Below are 21,217 nucleotides of genomic sequence, written 5' to 3'. Positions count from 1 at the left end.
GTTGTGCTGGCACGTTCAGTGAAACATAATTACAAGTCATATAATTACTCAATAGTAATATTTAATTATGGCTAGGGTTATTTAGCTTTCTGCTCTGACAGCTACACCTAACCACAGAGAACAGCAGTGGAAAGGGAATGGGGCTGATCTTGCAGGCTCATGTTACTGTATGTTCTCCTTCCTGATTTCCCTGTCTATCTTCTATCTCAATGATGCAAGATCTAAATGAGTAGATAATGCATTGGCATATGATGTGTCTGTTTAAGAACTGAATATTAGTAGGCTACTCAAGTTTTAATTAAACTGTAATCTTAGCGCATGTCAGTGCCTCTGTCTTATAATGAATTGATAAATATTGATGCTCCGTCTTCCTCCGAAATATGTCAAACAATATTAGCATACAGGCAGGGAAGGACAGGGAGGAGGCAGAGCTGGAGCAATTTACTGCTTATACTCGATTAAGATAAAAAAAGGATTTGGAGGATCAGAAGTATAAATCTCTGAGGGTAACTTGTTTTTCACTGCTTTCCCAATTGAGCGTGCAGACGTGTTTCAGATGAAAACTTTAGCAGCAGAATTGGATGTAGTTCAACTGCTTTCTTCAGAGAGAATGTAGCATCATTTGATTATGGTTAGAATATTAATATTGTCCCTTATATTAATATGATTTTTTTTTAATTTATGGCAAATCACAAATATTCTTTACCATTCAAGAACTGGCATGCTGCTTAAATTAACATGAAAAATCTATTGACATTGTGACGTTTTTAAACATCTGTTAGTTTGCATCTTAATTGTTGAATGTCAAAGTGTTTCACATGTTCGAAACATTAGTTTGTCTTTACTAAGGGGTCGGGGTTTTGCTAGTTATCATGGCCCATCTATCCCTTGCTCGTAAATGCTGGTACACTATTCTGTTGACAAATTTTTTTGTCTTCAATGACTGACATTTATAAGTAGCCATGTATAATGATTAAAAGGTTGTTTTGTTTTTTTGCCAGCAACATAAATAAATTATATTTTTGAGTAGATTTTTTTTATTTATTTATTTTTTGGCTGTAAAAAATTAGCTGGAAGGCCTAAAGCTATTACATTTGCCCAACATTTACTTTTTCCAAACTTTCATTTTCCTCTCCACTTTTGGAGATAGGAAATTCTACTAATGGCATTTGGAAATACAATGCTTCGAATAGCCAAAGCACGTTTAGCGTTTAAGTGCGCTCGCTTGCTACCACTCAAATCACCATAAATGAGTTCTACCTCAGTTCCAAACCACATTCCTTTTTGACAAATTAAGTAAATTAGTCAATGCCTCTGTAATCAAGTGCAATGGCACCTTGCCTTTTATCCGCTTGTTTTTTGATTAGGCCATACTTCCATGCATGTCACTTCCAGTGCCGTTTGGTCATTGGTAGGTGCTTTTTATGAAAATGGACTGGCACTGTGACCCGTTCCTCAATCCCCCCACCAAACTCTGCTGCAGACGCTAAACTGCACCTTAACCAGATTAAGTCACTTGAACATGTTTGGAGAATCGAGCCTCCCCACCAGATGGAGAGAAATGGAGGGCGGTTGTTTTTGAATTAGTTCTCCCTCGATTTTCCTTGCCGGGTTAATGAATAAATGAACTGGCGCGGTAATTGGAAGGGAGTGCGATGAGAGAGAAGGAGAGGAGCATGCAGCTCCATTGAGTTTATGGAGGCAGAAATGATGACGTTGGGTAAAGCACTGATGAGGAAGGTATAGCTCAGTGGGGCGAACATGCCTGATAGAGTAAGTGTGTGTTTGTGTGTGTGTGTGTCTGTGTGTATCTTCACAGAAGGGAGGACTCGACTTCATTATAAGGTGCTTTAAGTGCGACACGCTGTGATTGTGTCATCTTCGTTCCAGACAAAGGCAGTGGAGGGCAGGTACAGGGGACAAAGGAAACGTGAACGTCCAATAGCCGTTGCACAGGCGTGCACATACTGCTGAATCCTGTCAGACTGCGCTCAGAGCTGAATTTCAGCTTTTCAGCAGAATGGTTGTAATTGATAGCACTCTGGGGCTGCGCGGGCCTTGGCAGCACGCAAAACGAACGCAAACCTCCAAAGACAGAGACTTTTAATACCTGGCAGGCTCGCACAGCGTGGAAGCTTGACTCTGTGTGGCATGTAGATGTATTGCTGCTCACTTTTGGGTTGTAGTATGGGGGTAAGAAAGAGGGAATCGCTCGTTTCTGCTCCCGTCAAATATTCCAAGGCTTGCACTATTTCCGAGACCTGCTGCGCTTGCGGCCAATATGGCGTCCCAGATGTGTTCACCTGCCGTTGGCAGCGGCCGGCTCCTAATTAAGACAGTCTGGCTTGGCCACCGGCTCACTCTGGGCCTGCTCAGACCAAACCTTGCCCATCTGCCCTGCTTAAAGAAGAAAAATACCACCTTTACACTTCAGGCCAATTGACATCTATACTCAGGTGGGACGTAGAGGGCGTTAGTTGCTGTAGGCAGGGTGAGTTGTGCGTGCTTGTGTGTGGTGGAAGAACAAAGTGAGTGGTTGCGCTAAATGCACGCAATGCATCTGATCTGATTCTTTTTTTTTTTTCTCCATCTATCTGTCCTTTTCTTTCTTTGCACTGCATCAGAGCAAAATGTGATCCGTTAACAAGCTTGTGCCACATTTTTAGACTCTGCGTCACATCTCCGCGCAAGCCCATAAGCTTGGAAAAAGATCAGGCGAGACATGGAGATCAAACCCATGGATCGGGCCAACAGACAACTGTACTGCACAACGCCGGCATTAAATATTGACTAAACGAATCGCGAGTCGGGGGAGTAAGAGAACACGACAAGGAGCATAACCAATTCAGGGCTCTGACTTTTTCCCTCCTTCTTCATCTGAGAGAAAAGGTTTCTTGTCTCTGTAATGGAAAATGGCGTCCCCAGGGCCAGTCGTCCTCCGAGTGCTTAACACGAACATGCAGCACCCTCGGCATGCTGGGGAAAAAACAGTGCAGATAGTGCCAGAGAAGGAATGGAGAGACAGAGAGAGAATGTTTTGGGTTTGAGAGAGAAAGAGAAGCAGTGGGAGAAAACAGAATGCTGATGGAGTGGACAGGAATATTACAGAAAGAACAACAACAACAGAAGGGGAGACTGGGGCTAGTTGTCACACAGCTTACTTTCAGTAACTATGGTTTTGAGTGAGAGGTCCAATTATGCATATGTGTGTTTTCTCTAGCAGTGGATTTTATGATTTTCTTTTCAAGGGAAGTTGTCACATTTCAAATTTATAAAAATGTATTGTATTTTATTAAGTTAATTAATATTTTTATAAATGTATGCGATTTATTTATTCAAATTGCTTTGCCCCACATTGTTAATTTTGATATTTTTGCTGTTTCATTAATTGTTTTTATATATAATTTTCCTGCTAATTATATATATATCTTTTTTAATATATATATATTTTGTTTTATCAATGGCTGTTTAAAGGTAGATTCCACTGTGAAAACAGTACCCATATAATGTGACATGTCCTGCTATTAGGTCAACATGTGTTCAGTAAACTCTATTTTTTTTTTTTACCTGGACAATATGTTTCAAAATGTTTAAAAGTGTTTTTGTAGTCAAGACTTTAAAGTATATCTCTAGGATTATTCTGAATAGGATTATTCTGAGAATAATCCTATTCTGATAAATAAAGCATGACTATAGCTGCAGGCTCCCTATATCATGAAATGCACTGATATGAAATGTGCAGAATAATGTTTAGTTTAAATATAAGTTGCTTATTAAAGGTGCACAATGCAGAGTAAACAATACTTGACCACTCATCATGGGTGGAACACCGCCAAAAGCGCACGCCCTCTCCTCTGACATCTTGTTGCGCACTTAGCCCAACCAACCCAAGAGACTACCTGTGGTAAGATGAGTGATGAGCTATTTAAAAAAAAAAATCCAAATATATCATGCATAAATATAATTTTTTTGTGTATATGAATGAACAGTTAGATGCAGGGGCGTCACTAGGCCCTTTTTAGGGGGGCTTCAGCCCCCCTAAACTTCTGCCTAGCCCCCCTAAAAATGTGAGATTAATGTAGGCTACACAAATTCGTGTTCGCTTCAGTCTTGTTATAATCAGATTCAGCGCGTTCTTCATCTTCAATCCGCAGCGGCGCCGACAGAGAGCACGTCAGAAACAGAGGACAGGGTGTGTGTGTGTGTGTGTGTTCATGTGTGTTCATCTGAGCCTCATTGGTCTGTCACTGCTCGTCAATGTCAGAATATTTGAGATGACCAATCAAATCAAAGTAGGCAGGCTTTATGTTCACAGACGCTGCTGAGCGCGAATTTTAACAGTGCGACTCGACGCGTATGGTCAAGTGCGAGATAAGATGTAAGTAGCTAAACTTAACATTTCATATTTTACTTTTTTTAGGTCATAAATGTTAAACGAATGACAAAAAATAATCAGGCAAACTAATATAGTTTTGTCTAATTTCGCCATTTTGAACTGAAAATAGGCTGTAACGTGACTCATGTAATAATTAGTTTACAAGAAACATTAACAAAGCCGTTTTCATCATGTTAGGCACAAGATTAATAATGAATGTGTACATATTGAGGATATAATACAAATTGTAGCCTTTAGTAAATTAAAAAAGCTCAGCTTTAGGAGGGGAAGAGAAAGGGACGAAGAGACTGAGAAAAAAAGAAAGAGTGATGGAGATGAGAAGAGAGCAGGTATTGACAAATAATCTGCCCACTGACATGGTTTTAAAGCTATTTCTTATCCTTTTTTGGTCTTCAAACGTCTTGAAATGCACATATCAGAGAAATAAAAAATTTGAACCCCCTACCAACCTCAAATTTAGGACCTCTGTGACTAAAGCCCTGTCTACGGCCCTGTATTAGGCATAAGATCAATAATAAATGTGTAGCCTATATTGTGAATGCATTTAATAAACTTAATTACCTTTAGTAGCTTTCAGTAAATAAACGCGTCTGAGAAAATGATTCATAGGCAAAATCAACCTATCAATTGACCCTATGTTTACTTTCTTCACTGACAGACAAAAATGAAAAGCCTATATCAGTCAAAGCTCAGCTTTAGGAGGGGAAGAGACAGGGCAAGATAAAAACAAAGAGAAAAAGAGTGTGATGCTGATGAGGAGAGAAAAATAATCAGCTGCCCACTATCCAAGTTTTTTGGCCTTCAGAACATCTTAAAATGCACATATGTAGATCAGAGAAATCAAAATTTTCTCGGGGAGACCCCGAACCCCCTTATTTGCCCTACCTCACATTAGGGACCACAGTTATTATAAAACCGTGCCTTTGCATTGTAATGAAAATGGTTAATAGTGATCTTTAGATCCTAAACTAAAGTGTTACATTTTTTTATTTTTTTTTAAAAAAAAATCATATTGGGGGCTTAGCCCCCCTAAAATGAAAATCCTAGTGACTCCCCTGGTTAGATGACTGGCTATAATTTGATAGCGAGTTTAGCCATCTTCAGTCTAACTCGCTGATAAACAATAATTACATGTTATCATAATAGCGTAAATACAATGCCTAGTAATCTGTCAAGTTACAGATAGCAGTCAACAAGGCAATTGCAACATTAGCAAATTGTTCCAAGTGGTGCTCACTGCAGAGTCAGATGATGTCCAGCTCCACCTCTCTGGACGCCTAATGGGGTGGAGGGATAGAGTTGAGATAGAGGGATAGGGCTCCACCCATTAGACCCAAATTACATTCGCTCTTCCTCGCTGGACATCTGGTGAGGGGGAGCTAGATTTAAGCTCCACCCATTTGCTCAGAACTTCAGTCCCGCCCTCACATGCATCGCACGTCATTATGAGAGGCATTATTTTTGTGCGAGTCTTTAGTTTTTTTTCTGCATAGTCCACATTTAACTTATTAATTAGAGATGTTGGTGATGGTCGAATCAACTAAGGCTTCAAAATTATTTTCTTTTTCAGCCATTTTTCTTCAACCCTCTTCATATAGTTAAAAACAGTGAACACCAGTCATCTCATGAGCCCCTCTTTTTTTTTTACTTATTTATGATACTGACTTGGAATAGACTTCAGTATTTGATTAGACATTTTTTAATGCAACTTGAGATTATTTTATCGCTTCCCTGTGAAAACGATGTGCAAATGTAATGCAATTGAAATTATGTACATTATCCTGTTTAACACTTTTGTTCGTAATATTGTGCTAATTGTAACCATGGTATTGTGGCAGAAATAATCAAATGTTTTTGTTTTTTTACATTATTCATCAGGGTTCGTGCAAACTTTTGAGAGTGAAATTCTAGCACTTTTCAAGGGCTTTCAAGTGCTTCACACTTTTTTCAGAACTTCAAAGCTCTAAATGTTATCTAATTTAAATGTGAATTTTTTTTAATGTGATTTGTAAAACTAAAAGTTTAAATATGTAAGACAACTAACTTAGTGGCAAACAAACACTTTTATTTAAATAAAAGACATGAAATTACCACTATAACCAGTAGATAGCGGCAGAGGAGCACTTATTGACTAGCCGTTTCCACTCCCTAATATTTTGGGGGAAAAGTAGGAAATCACAAACTAAACAATTTTTTCTTTAAATTGTGACTGAATTACACAAAGCAAGTAAAGAGCCTTTCGTAATCACTGAAGCTGTCGGTCAGTTCAGTATGATACTATTGAAGAAAAATGGTTAATGATAGTTGAATATTAAAATTTTCTCTACAAAAATGGGATCTTGCAAGTTACTGTTATTAATAAAAATGATTCAGGGTAGTTAAAAAAACATTTTTAATGATTTAATTTACAAGAATTGATCTAATTTTTCTTTAAATGCTAAGATTAATTTTACAGAAGGAGGTATGTACATTTATGAGCAAAACTGTATATATGATACATACAATGTTATACAATATATACTAAACTTATAATTGTCTAATAGGCTACACCAGATCTTATCAGAACTCTTTCATTGATTTACGGCAGAGATAAAATATTCCAAAGCACGATGGCAAATGTGAACTCTCTGACAGTGTCACTCCTGACATGCTTTGTTCTAATCAAAATGAACCGAGAGCAAAATTAGCATTCTCTCAAATCCAAATATGAACGTGCAACAGCGCAGAGGTTAATATTTAAGAACACTGTAGCTGGCTGTTGGCGGTGTGTCTTTGAAATTGCTGAGACAGCTGAGATGTTAAATGGCAGTGTAACCCCCCTCACCCACCCAGCCTCCCGAAAGGCGCGTGGCTGTGTACGCATGCACTTAGATGCACAAACCACACACACATACACACGCACATGCACAAACAAGTCTTGCGCTCTCACACGCACCTAAAAAGCTACCAAAAAGAGCAGCACCGTTCTCATGGCATGCAACCTGTCAAGCGATTCCCCCTGCTCTCCACCGGCTCACTCCGACTCCTGATTGGCTGAAACCACAGCTGGAATCCTGCAAGCCCCTCTCCCACCGAGACCCCTGCCTCCGCTCCCTCTCTATCACTGAGAAAAAGATTGGTGAGAAAAAAGAAAGACACAAGAAAGAGAAAAAGGCATTACGTTGCACGCCGACTCGCCCTACCTAGTTTACTTACGCTTTCCCCCCCGCTTGCCCCCCTCCGACGGGTCTTTGTTGCCTCGTTGTCACGTTGCATGACTTTTCATGTACATCAGCTGAGCGTCGAGACCAAGCGAGGGGAAAGAACCGCTCCTACGGTCTTCTCAATCCTCACCACTAGCCGGCTTCCCTCGGCAGACGTCGCAGCAGCAGCAGCTCCCCTCCCCTCTCCTCTGCGAGTGCTCGGATGCTGAGCTGCTCCCTGGCTGTATCAGTGCCTGAAGTGTCAATGGACTCCTCTCCCTGCGGAGGAACACAGCCTCACTGAAGGAATGCTGGGAACAGATGCCAAACACCACCTGGAGTGCCCACTCTAGAACTCTCCCGCCCGCCAATAAGACCCTGAACAGAACGACACGGGGCAGAAGACGTGCAGAGTGAGTGACGTGAAGAAAGCTACTTGTGTGGTTATAGGAAGAAGAAAGAGAGAGTGGAAAGTGAAAGGAAACTGAAGAGCGGAGACAGAAGCACCTTTGCCTATTCCTCTTTTTCCTGTTGACTAGATACATTTTTTTTTATAGTGTCAACAGTTGTTGCTTCAATTAGTTCTTTTTTTCTTCTTCTTTCTGGACTGATCTGGGAAGAGCACAGGACTTTCAAACACCAAGAATCTGACCCAGGCGGCCAGCACTGCGCCCACCCCTCATCCGATTTTCATCTGTGAGTGCCCACCTGCCCCTGGCCGAAATGATGATGTACTTTTGGGTGAGTAACGTCTCTGCCACCCATCAGGTTGGCCTTTATGCCATTGTTTCTCCATATTTCCTCAACCCCTGGACCTGCTGGGATAAGACGGTGTGCTTGTAGCATGCGATAAGCCTGTCTCCTTTTATCTCGTTCTCTCTTTCCTACACTTCCTCTAAGTTTATCTGTTCCACCAAAATACATACACAGATTTGCTCTCGCTCAGTTACTGCTTTGCATTATTTGCTTTCAGTCGGAGCAGTGTTTAATTTTCCTCCACTCCGAAGGGCCTTGTTCCGCAGTGCTGGTCCTGGAGGAGATGAGTATTCAGCCGTGGCTGTTCAGAATGGATAGTATTGATGCTCTTTTTGAGGACAGAGGATCATATGACCTGATTCTGCATAGCTCTGGCAATTTCTCAGCTCACTGATAGGGAGTGTTCAAACTCACACAGCGAAAAGGGGATGTACGTTCGCCGCTTTATTATTAAGTCCCTATAGAGGAGTTTAAATGCTTTGCTATTTAGGCGTTTTTCCCATGAATATGTTTTGATAGACCTTCACAGCAGTTTGTTGGTTACATCACTTAAAGCTACATGTAGTTTCCCATTATTGTACTTGCAACTAGTAGGAAGGCATGTTTTTGCCACATTTTCAGTGAGTGGAGAGTTTTAGGGGTCTTTTTCGTGTGAATCTTTTCTCCATGCATGGACTAGACAGATAGCTTTGACCATTCTTATGTTTCATTGTTTTTAGCCTCTTGTTCCATGTAAAAAGTTTAGTTTTTAAAGATACAGTTCACCCAAAAATAATCATTTACTCACCTCAAGTTGTTCCAAACCTGTGTGAGAAAAAAAAGAAGAAATGGTTTTGTCCATTATAATTAAAACTCACCGGGGTTTAAAACAGTTGGACTTTTATTGTATGGACAAAAAAAAAATAGCTTTTTTTTTTTCATTGTTCTTTTGTGTTTTACAGATGAAAAAATCATACAGGTTTGGATTGACAGAAGTGTAAATAAACGATGACAGTATTTCAATTTTTAAGTAAACTATCCCTTTAAATTGTCATACTGGTCGACACATTGTTGTCATTTTCATCGTGGTCTACCTCTGTTGTTTAATAGAATGACGTCATTTTTTTTTTAGCATCTCATAACGTAAACCTAACAAAGTAACTTCAACTTTTTTAAAACCTTACACCCTCACACAGAAAGGCACAGATTGGGTCTCTTTTCCATTTCAGTTCTTTTTTAAATAGGTTTTATGTTTTATTTAAATGTGCAAGACTGACTTCAATGATTTTTCTACGTCTCAATGTTTTTTTAGGATCTCGTAACATGAGACGCCGCGTCTAGTAGAAATAACTTTGTACTTTATAACTTTATAAAAACCTGACACCCTCATACTGAATGGCACATTGTCACTTTGAGTGTATCTCAGTTGTTTTTAAATATATTTTTTAACATGCTAGTCTGGCATCATTGATCGTTTCAACGTGTCTATTGTTTTTTAGATGCCGCATCCAGTAGAAAATAATGTCAACTTTTTATAAACACGATACCATCATTCTGAGCGGCCCCTTACTTGCACCTCTGAAAATAATGAGGAGGTGAGGGGATGAAAGAAAGATCCTACGACACTGGCAATGTCAAACTGTGCTGAAAATGGGCTTTTAGCTTACAGGAAATCCTCCTCCACCATAAACCTGCTCCCCGTTCAGCATCCCGTTCTCCTGGCCACACGGCGCTCCCTCTCTCCCCGTCAGGGGCCAGATGAAAAGTGCGCACTCGTAGATGTGGCAACCAGGATTTAATGATCGTCAGAAAGCAATCTCTCATCTTTTGAGCTGGCTGTGCTCTTTGATAGCACCGACTGCCCATTAATCATTCCCCTTCATCACTCCAGTCTCATCCGGCCCAGCGCGGGACAGAGGGCCTCCACGCACCCTCACACAGACGGTACAGGCTGTGTCACGGGGCCCACAGGGGCCTATTCTCTTAGAATGAAACTCGCAGACGTGCTTAATCTAATCTGAGCTTACTTTCTGATGGCCCGGGTGAGAAGAGAGATAAAATTTACCCCTGTCAGACATCCTGTAACTGATTAGCTCACACAGGCAGACTGACGCTTATTTCTGATGACAGATAGCTCTTCGCTTTGTGTGTGTGTGTTCTTTCAGAAATATTATTTCAAAAATCTGGGCTCAGAGTAGATGAGAAGGTGTGAATGTGTGTGGACAAATAGACTGTTGTTCCTCACACTTTCAATAAGGACAGTGTGAACTGTGAATCTACTGAACAATTATGGATTTAATGATAGTATTACAGTAGCATGATAATGAAAAAGGCAGAGGAAGACGGGAGAGAAGTGCTGCTGTTTCTGTTCAATAATAAATAATTGAGAGCTCAGAGCAAGGGACTTGTTTTTCAACGAGCATGTGTAGAGATGGAAGAGCATAGAGCTTGTGTTTGGTTTGAAACGGCACGTTGGCCTATTTTTATGCCCCCCTAGCAAAGCCTAGCCCTAAACAACCTTTGCCATTTACCTTTAATGAGATGTGCTGCTGGTGTAGTATTGGGTGTTCCACATCACCAAATCGTTTGTTTTCTGTAGGGTGGTCATGATACCACTATTTCTGAAATTTAACGTTACTTTTTAGCTTGTTTTATCCTTTATGTGAATATCAATAAAAAAATATATGGTTAAACTTTATTTTAAGGTGTCCTTGTTAAAGTGTAATTATACATTACTGAGTAATATTAATTAACTACATGTACTTACTATGGGGTTAGGATTAGAATTAGGTTTGTTGTAGGGTTAGTTGCATGTAATAATGCATCATTTATAGTTATTACTATAGTTGCTACATGTAACGTGTAACAAGGACACTGTAAAATAAAGTGTTACCAAATATAATAATATTAATTTTATATATATTTACCAACTCATGTTTACGGTTTGTAAACTAAACATTTTATATCATTTTATTTTATTTTTTATATTTATTTTATTGTAATATTATCTTGCTTCCAATGTACTGGTATTTTTACGTCTGTAGGGTGGCCATACATTGTGATGTTAGCCCATGTACTGTAATATTTTCCTGCCAAAAGTATTTTGGTGTAAATTTTAATATAGTCACAGTCTTCTTCTGAAATTGTTTTCAAATGCAAAAAATTATGCATGCTTACAAAAATGTGCAGTAAAAAAAGAAAAGAAAAAAGTTTATACTTTTTATGTTCACATAGATACACAAAGTTAACCAAGGAAAAGCCATGCTTTCCTTCAGAGCGTTGCGTAATCACGCTGTGTCTTTCGGAAGCAGCGTCTATCAGCCATGTAATTCGGAGAGGAGAGCGGCTGCCGACGGTGTCATGTTGCTAAATGAAATGCTTGCGCTAATTTGTCACCACTCTAATTGATCTGTGTTCTCTAGTTGCATAATGTGGGTCCTGTAACATTTATCGTGTGTTCATTTCATCCAGCCGCCGTCTGACGGCCAGAAAAACTTTATTCAGTCTGGTGGGACAGTAGCTCTAACAGAATGACCTACGGTAACACAATCTTTTTTGTTAATCCTTTGTTCTTTTCTTTTCTTTTTTCTGTAGAGCAGCTATTTTCAGCCGTGACATTTACAAATGCATGCCGAGCAAGTCTTGGTTTCTGTAAAGTCATTATTGTTGACCCCTTGGCTGTTTGTATTTTTAAGTCGAGTGCAATATTGTCACCTCAGTTGCCAACAACTCAGCATCCAATGGGATCCGCTCTGGCCTCATCTGTCCCTCACTCAATCACTTTCTTCATCTCACTTCTCCTCTCTCTCTTTCTTTCTCCCATAGGCGAGACCAAATATGGGCCAGGGTGACACTGGCCCTGCCAATCAAAGCTGCCAGGAATATAGCTTACTAAGTTGTTTGTTACTTCTGTGTTAAACTTGTGTATTATTTACCTTGTTAACAATAGTTAGTTTAATAGATCGTTTTTTTTAAAAGAATTAACCCTTTATATGGCACTACAAAAATACATAAAAGGTATTTTTATGTAAATAATATATATGTGTATATATGTATGTGTGTGTGTGTGATATATATATATATATAGTATATTCATTATTTTTATTTCATTTTATATTTAATTTAAGATTTATTAAATCTATCCATTTAATGCATCAATGTTATTGTTAACTAAAACTATTAGAAATCATTACCCTTAATTTAAATAAAACTTAATAAAGTATAAAACATTTGAAACTGAAATAAAATGCGTTTGTTAAAGTGCTACAATTACTAAAAACTAAAACTGAAATAAAATCAAATAAAGCTACTGTAAGTAGAAATATTAAAAAACACACACCCCAAAAACTTGAATAGGACAACAACACAAGAAAATTACTAAAAGTTCAACTAAAATAAAAACGGAAAATATAAAAATGCGAGTTAACTACGCCATTGACAGAATTTTCCGCCATTTACGAGACGGCGCTTTCCCGCCATTAAGTTTTCCGACTTTCCGTGTTTTCACTGTTATACGGTAGGCAGCGCTATTACACATCTTCAGAAAGAGTACAGGATCTCTGGATCAAAACACGGGGGAATTTTTTACTGAAACAAGTGATAAAAGATTTGCTTATGAACGTTGCAGTCTTTGAAAAAATAGCATATAAATATTACAGAAATAACACTGTAATGCCTTATTTTATAATGGTATTTAAAAAACATATGTATTTTCATCAAAGATTGATACTGTGATTAAACTGTGTAGCTAAACTGTCTCATAAGGAAGGCGCTATAATTCATTTACAGTGAGAGTAGACGAAGAACACGGGTCCACTCACTTGCCGCTTTCTTGCCTCGCAACTGTCCTCTTCAGCTTTTCTTTCATCTGTCACTGAATGTGTGAAGCAGTAGCATCATGGTTGGACACACTTTACAATGGCCAGGTTGATCGGAATCAGCTACAACCTCCCATCCACCTCCAGGATCCCCTGAGGTCCTCACTACGGGCCCACGGGTCCCTGCGGCTCCTCCCACCGTCATGTGTAATCCTGCCGCCTCACGCTGGCTCTTACACGCCCGTCACGGCCTAATCTTCTCCTCGCTGCAGATAAGACCATTAAACAGCAGAGCAGGAGAGGGATTTCTCCCCTGACTACAAAAGGGATCTGTGCGCCAAAGAGAATCATGCTGTTCTGCAGATAGTAGAGAGAAAGAGAAGGAGAAGCAGAAAGAGGACATGGTGGCTCACGCTTATCACCCTTTGCTATTACATTAGTTGTGTTTACACAGGGTTTCCCAAGAAAAAGGTCATTACAGGGACGCTCCATTATCTTCCTCTCTCTCTCTCTCTCGTCTTCCTCCGCTCTCTTTCTTTCTGAAGGTGTGACTTAAAGGCATTATCCCCTGCACAGTTTAATGCCTGACACCTTTCTAATGGACTGTGGGAATGAAAGGTGAAGTGCGAGAGATCAGTGGCCCCCCGCAGATCCCCCCGGCTCCAGACGCAGCGGGAAGAGCTTCGGATCCAGGGATCAATAGCGCTGTTTGGTCAGGCCCAAGAACGGAGGAGCCAGGTCACGCAGAGGGCTTCTGCATCCTCCGGCCATTGAGACAAGCGGTGCGCAGAGAAAGAGAGTGTGAAATTAACGTAGAACAGTGGGCATAATTACTCAAAGAGTTCCTGAATCAGCACGCTCGGACAGCTGACTTATTAGGGGGGATGTTGGCCGTCGCGTCTTCCGAGGGCACATCCTCTAGTAAATGTGAGAGGAAGAACTTTAATGAGGGCGTAGCTTTTTGAATAAGATAATCTGATCACTTTTTGAACTACAATAAATGCGAAACTGAAAGTACTAAGTTCACACCAAAATGAAAATTCTGTTTATTTACATATGCAGGGCCGGCCCGTGGCATAGGCGGTATAGGCAAATGCTAAGGGCGCCACCACTCAATAGGGGCGCCAAAATGAGTGAACGAGTAATTTTTTTACTAATACTATTTTAAAACCATTCATTCGAAATACTACAAAATAAAGCAAAACAACTCCACAAAAACTTAACTAAGTCCCCCGACTCCGGTCCAGCGCATCAATCTTCCCCCGCCCAGCGAGTGCTTGAAGTGCGTCAGAAACGGAGCGCGCGCGATCAGTTTACTGTTGGTAATTTGTTGTGTAGCGTCGCCCCTCGCCGCATCCAATGTAGACAGCATTGCTTTCGTTTGAGGGCGCTTAACACACTCAAGCACTAGAAACGGGCCTGGCAGCTCGCGCCAGGTCTAGACACGGTGAAAGTTTCCTCATTGACGGATGGCCGAATTTTCATGACACATTTAAATTAGCATTATAGCCTGCGATAGATACAGTGCCAAAGAGAAGAGGCTACAAGGGGATAAAGACAGAGGTAAAGTGATGTAATGAATGAACAGTTTATCTAATTGCATAGTAGTAAGATACTATAATTTAATGGCAGTTATTTTTACCTTATAACTTTATGCTAACAGTAGTTCTGAGTTCTTCAGAGCCCCCAGACAATGCGATTTGTAACAATCATGTCAGTCTTTTTTAGACGCATTTACTATCACTTTTATTAATTAATGTTTTACTATACAGTTGTGCAGTTTTGAGGTGAATATATGGCATTTTTTTAAAAATTTATTTGCCAAAATTATTAACGATATTTATAGGCTACAGGTTTATTATGTTTTATGTAAAATTCACATTAAAGAAGACATTTCGCAGTTTCATTCATGTTAAAAACATGAACCGTGCCATAATTTAGTGGAAGATTGCTGCCATCAACTCCCAAACAAACACTTTTGCTAGTGCTCAATGAATAGTTTGTGCATGAATGACATTTGGATGATGACATCACTGTTTTATCCAGAGCAAGCTATATATAAATTAGATAAATTAATATTTTTTTACAACAAAATAAACCATCACTGAACATACTTAAGCTTGATTATGATGACACTATTTTCTTCTAGATCTGCTGTAAAGGAGAAGCAAACTTTGTTGCATTATTTTCCTGTTATCACTGTAAAGCTGCCTTGAAATAGTCTGTATTGTAGGCTAAAAAGCGCAATATAAAAATAAAGGGGACTTGACTTGAATGCTAGATGTAATGTTCTTGCTATATATATATATATATATATATATATATATATACCGGAAGCCAGTTATACATATATATATATGACTAAATAATCACCAACACAATGATGGGGTGAAATGGGCTGTAATGCATGGGGCACCAGGTAAAATCTTGCCTAGGGCAGCAAATTGGTCAGGGCCGGCCCTGTACATATGTCACACTTACATATGTCATTTCGAAACCTATATGGCTTTTTTTCTTCTGCGGAACACAACTCAGACCTACTATGAATTGTTAGATAGTAAACAAGTGGCAAAAATAATAGGACACATTTACTAACAACAAATGACATGAAATCTATCCTGAAATCTCCAGCATGCTTTACTCCCTTTCAAAACAAGATTTGATCAAGTCGTGTACACCAGGTGTCACATTCACATAAAAAGAACAAATATCGGAAAATGACTTATTATTTTCTTTTGGAAAATGTGTTGTTTTTTATGATACAATGAAAGTCAGTGGTGTCCGGTGTTGTTTTTCACAATGATGGAAAAATAAGGTGGAACATTCTTCAAAATATGTTCTTTTGTGTTCATCTGAAGAAAGTAATTGATGGGTGGTTCTGATTATTCGCTGAGAAGTGTGGTTATTTTTACCTCCATTATTCACAAATGTGTGTTACTGGCCATTGTTTAATCCACTTAAGTCAAATGCAAATCATATTTCTATGGGCATATTGGATATTATTATGAGCCGTGTTGAACATAGAAATGGCGCTGGATTCGGATTGCCTACGCTGCCATCATTTTCTTCTCAGGATGAAAATAAGGAGCAGAGATTGCGCAATGAGTTGTGCTGACAGAGTTCAATGATTCAGAGCGGAGGAAAAACTTTAGAATAATGTCATGGGGTTCATTCATGAAGTTGTGTGAACCATACATCATTTGTGTATATGCGCACTTTGGTCAGAGCAGTAATAATGCGATTAAGGTGCTTGCATACCCTGTTTATTGTGGTTAAAATCAACGTACGCCACAGTTTAATGCGAGTATGGTTAGTACGAGCATTCGTTTGATCGAAAAATTGTGTTTACATGAGGTAAAGTTTAATCGCAATATTGCCAAAATCCCATTATAATCGCATTATGAGGGTGTATGTAAACATAGTCAGTGATTACAGATTTTTCCTTTTTAAATGAACTAACTCTTTTGTTTGTTTTTTATGTTGCGTTCAAAATCCACGTAGCCCAGACATCTATAAGGGGATGTTCCTCTTCAATTTGAGAAGCATGACACTTCTGGACAGCTCAGGGTGAGGGACGAATAAAGGAAGCGCTCTTGGGGGGTTTGGAGTTTAGTGCAGATCCAGGTACAGCTGTTGCTCTGCCAGCCATGGGTCATTAAGACACAGAGGGGACACACAGACTGTAAAACTAATGGCAGGACACTGACATTAACGTTATAGGTTATTGACCTATCTGAGGGGATTTATGGTGCAAATCAAGCGACACTGTCAAAGGGAATGGGAGAAATAAGAGCGTTTTCACACCCTGTGCCCACTCAGAGCACAAGCACCGAACTTACAATCAATTCCCTGTGAATTTTACAAGACAACGCTCGAGAGAAACCTCAACTCCCGCTGGCAGTTCTCGCATGCTTTTCTCTCTCTTTCACCCTTCCTCCCATCTTTCGCTCACACTCTCGCTCTGTCATTGCTCTCTGGCGTGTACAGGTCATGCAGAAAGGGATGTGCTGTTTGAAGTGTGTTGGCTCTTTTATTCCCTGCCCCTTTGTTCCCAGGACTCCCACAGCTTGACGTGTCTCAGTTCACAGCCTGTGTGTGTGTGTTAACTTGTGTGTTATGTGCAGACTTCACCTGAATCTGAATAGCACATTATAGTGCTATATAACAATTATCTAATCTTCTGGTGTCAATCTAGCTGCTAATCTAGCTACTATCTTTCTCAATTTTAGACCAAGCAACCTCTGGAACGGTTTGCTTTTGGTGAAAATTCAATCCGACTCAGTGAATCAACCAATAGAGACATCTGATTTGTATGTATATCTGATGGATTTGGGTTACCGTGATGTAATTCTGTCGCAGTAACACATTTTGGTCCATTTTGAAATATTGCCTTGTGAAAGCAAGCCAAAACAGGAAGAAAATGCAACACTGCCTCAATTTAGCCCATGTTACCTCACCCTTAGTGTTTCATGATTAAACTGGGAGAGGAGAAAGTATTTTAACATCCATCCAGGTATCTATTTTTTTTTTATGCTATTCTTTTGAAAGTTCTATTCATCAAAGAATCCAGAAATAAAATGTATCATGGTTTCCACAATACAGGTGTTTTCATAAGAAATGTTTTTTGAGCATCGAATCAGCATATTATAATGATTTCTGAAGGATCATGTGACATTGAAGACTGGCGCAATAGCTACCAAAAAATTAATTGTTGCCATCACAGAAATCAATTACATTTTAAAATATATTAAAATAGAGAACAGTGTTTAGAAATCGTAATAATATTTCACAGTATTTAGTTTTTTTTTACTTATTTTTATCAAATAAAATGCATAAAAAAATCTTACAGGTCCAAATCTTTTGAATGGTAGTGTAGTTGTAAATTCGAGGGAAATAGTAGGGAAACTTTTACACTGATATCAGTGTGTGTTTAGTTTAAGATATACATGTTGTTGGGAAACAGCTCCATCTAAAATACCTTTTAGATGGTCAGTCTCTAAATTATGGTTACAAATGTCTGGATTCATTCGAAGAAAGACGCAATGCAGTGTAAAATACACTCCCCTGTCATTTAGCCAAGTGCAAATAGAAAGGCCACTATGTCACTTTTAGTGCTTGCCACCTAACTCACTAGTTCACCACACTCAGAAGGTCTCGCAAGGCCAACTGAGGTTTCTTTTTTCCAGCTGACTGCTCCACTGGCCTAATGGGGTCTATCTGCAGGCCTTCAGTTTGGGTATGTTTGTCTAAAAGCCATTTTAATATCCTACTGTTTGGTTTTGAGAGCAGGAAGCAAGCAGAAAACCAACGGGACAGATGCTTGAGGCATTGAGGAAAGAGCTGCAGAAACCTGGTCAAAGAGAGATACACAATGGCAGCCTCAGACAATTTTTCAGTTTGTTCTTCTCGGCTCAAGCTAATTGTTACAAGTCGGTGGAGGATATTTTTCAATGATATCAGTCATCTTGTTCTTTCTCTGTGAGAGGACTGGTGATTAGAGCTATAATACAGTATCATGGAATTTTAAAATTGTGATTTCCAAGCCTGGAAAACTCTTTGCAATTAATGAAATCTTTAAAAAATGTAAGCGTGTGTGTGTGTGTGTGTGCGTGCAGATATGCTTAGCTCTAAAATATTTTATAGGCTAGGATTTGTTATAGGCTAGGAAGTCTTGCATCTGTTTTTTCCGGTGTACTAGAATATGCTTTAATGCTTGATTGTTTAAAAAAAAAAAAACATTATTTTTCACATATTTTACGTTATTACTGCTCCCTTCTCCGTAGTCTGTCCCGAACGTGTCGTTTTCGATGAAGCCCCTCCTTCCGAAATACGAAATGTGCTGTGATTGGTTAGCTGGTCCAGTTTGTTGTGATTAGCAGTGCTTAGCGTGTGTTCTAGATATGTCCCGCCCTTCCATAACTGCGAGCTCTACTCTAGTGTAAATAAAGGATGGCGAATTCGAGCCCGATTCAGACCCTGACAATGTTATTGTTACCAAACAGGAGGATCATGCAGAACGGATTTCATGCATGGACTTTGGAAGCATGGATTTCACAGGACGTTTCAGAGTGGTGTGTTTGTCTTATAGGCTACATTATAGATACGATGTTATGCACCATTTAGTCATGATATTTGTCAGAAAACGATGGTAACACAAACAGTAATCGATCACAAAAACATGGTTAATTTCCTTAGGGGTGGTGAACAGCCTTACAAAAGCGAGAGCTTACAAAATATATAGGAAACAAACAACACTATATCAACACTAATGTTGGGTAGCTGGAGAGCGTATAGCAACAACATAAAACTTAGAATTAGAACTGCTAATAGAAAACGCAACTACAAATAATAAGACATACTTACAAGTTGTGATCCAACAACAGATTGTCCTGATAAAAGTGGAAACCGCTCCATTTCAGGAGATGCTTTTATGTGTAGCCTGTATTGTGGTTCTGGAAGCTGTTCTCAGTAAAATGTGCAGCGCACAGATAAACATCGGGATTATAATGTTCAGGAACAGTATTTAAAATAAATGTTAACCACTCTAAATTCGTCAGTCTTTGGAAGGTCAAACAAATGAGTTGTGGAAAAAACAGTGTCTTTGTAGTTCTTGAAAAGTGGATTCTATTAAATAAAATATCTATTAAATAAATAATATAATAGTGGACTTTGAGCTTTTGTATTCTTGCAGATCTTTTTTATGCTCAAACAGCAACATTACACACTAACTAAAGTTGAAAAAGTGAAAAAGCATAATTGGACCCCTTTCATTTAATTCAGAAGGTTTGCGACTGGTCAGTAACAAGCTTGCAGAGGTGCTATTTGCTTTTGTTGATTTGTTTGGATTGTAAATTGTGCTTACACACTACAACGTCCTCTGGGAGTCATCTTTTTATTTGTTAAGCAAAATATATTCAACGCCACGTTTAACTTGAACTAGATTATTTTTTCTGGTGACGAACAATAAAACATTAACCTATAAGATGTGTGATATTTTGGATTTTGTGCAAAGGAGATGCATTGTTTCATTTTAAAATCTTGTTTTCAGGTCTTTGAGCTATTAAGAAATGAAACCTGAAACTTTGAGCGGTCAATTAAAAAAAAAAGTTAGAATAAACCCTTCTTTTCTCACATATCTCTGAAATGTGGGAAATGTCAGCCTGTCATAACACTGCCTAAATAGACAGACAGGTGTTTATCCTCACATCCTAGTCACCATTTACTGTACATCACTGCATTTGACTGATCAAAATTGATGACATTCCCATTTTGATCAGTCAGACCCTGCTCTTCCATCAACATATCAATTTGAACTTTCATAAATTTCCAAAACTTCAAAGCAGGTTGGAGCAGAACACACATTTACTGGAGATCTATTGATTACTCAGCTGGTTTTATGGAAACGGTCTGCCGATTTCCCGCTCTCCCCACATCTCTGACAGAATGATGTGGCAACGTGTGCGTCACCGTTCCCTTCTGTAAAAAAATAAGTGAATGGAAAAACACTTTTTCACTGTTTGATTTAAGGATTCTCTGAGTGCCTTTTTTAAACCGCGCACCTTCCCTCAAACGAGTCCTTTGATTCAGCGAATCCACACTGCCGCAGCCTCTCCTGAGAGGAGGATCTTTTCACCCATAAGCACATCTAATTGAATAAAAGCACGTGCCCTGTTGTTCTTGCCTGATTGCAAACAAGCGTCTTCCATTAATTCAATAATGAGATTTAGTCCAAATGATTGTCCTATTAGACACGAACCCTCATTCGCCACCCGTTCGTTCGACTTCACCTCAATGTGCCCTGCTTGCACCTCACAGGTAATTATGTCGGAATTAATGTCATGTGTAGTAATTGGATTCCAAAGCAAAGATACCTCATAATAGCACTTGTAATGAGGAAAAAGCAGCGGCATAGAAATTCAGTATTAGAACATGAAGCGGTGTTGGCACACTGGATAAGGTGGAGAGGCCGTCCTAATGAATAGGCTCTGTATGGGGTCATCCTTTGATCATGGGACCTCAAAGAGCGCCGGCTCTAAATGAATAGTCGCCTGTGACATTGTGTGATAGACAATCAGGGAAATGGCTGT

The 21,217-nt window shown here is 39.3% G+C and overlaps 1 protein-coding gene across 1 annotated transcript in view; it reads left to right on the top strand.

Annotated features, from left to right (window-relative positions):
* rbfox3a (RNA binding fox-1 homolog 3a) overlaps positions 1–21,217 on the top strand; it is a 296,882-nt gene that overhangs the window by 155,043 nt on the left and 120,622 nt on the right.

This window comes from Rhinichthys klamathensis, unplaced genomic scaffold (assembly GCF_029890125.1).
Source record: "Rhinichthys klamathensis goyatoka isolate OS25496 unplaced genomic scaffold, OSU_Roscu_1.1 h1tg000319l_1, whole genome shotgun sequence".
NCBI classification, from domain to species: Eukaryota; Metazoa; Chordata; class Actinopteri; order Cypriniformes; family Leuciscidae; genus Rhinichthys; species Rhinichthys klamathensis.
The sequence above is the reverse complement of the archived record's forward strand: the minus strand, read 5'-3'. Positions and strand labels throughout refer to the sequence as shown.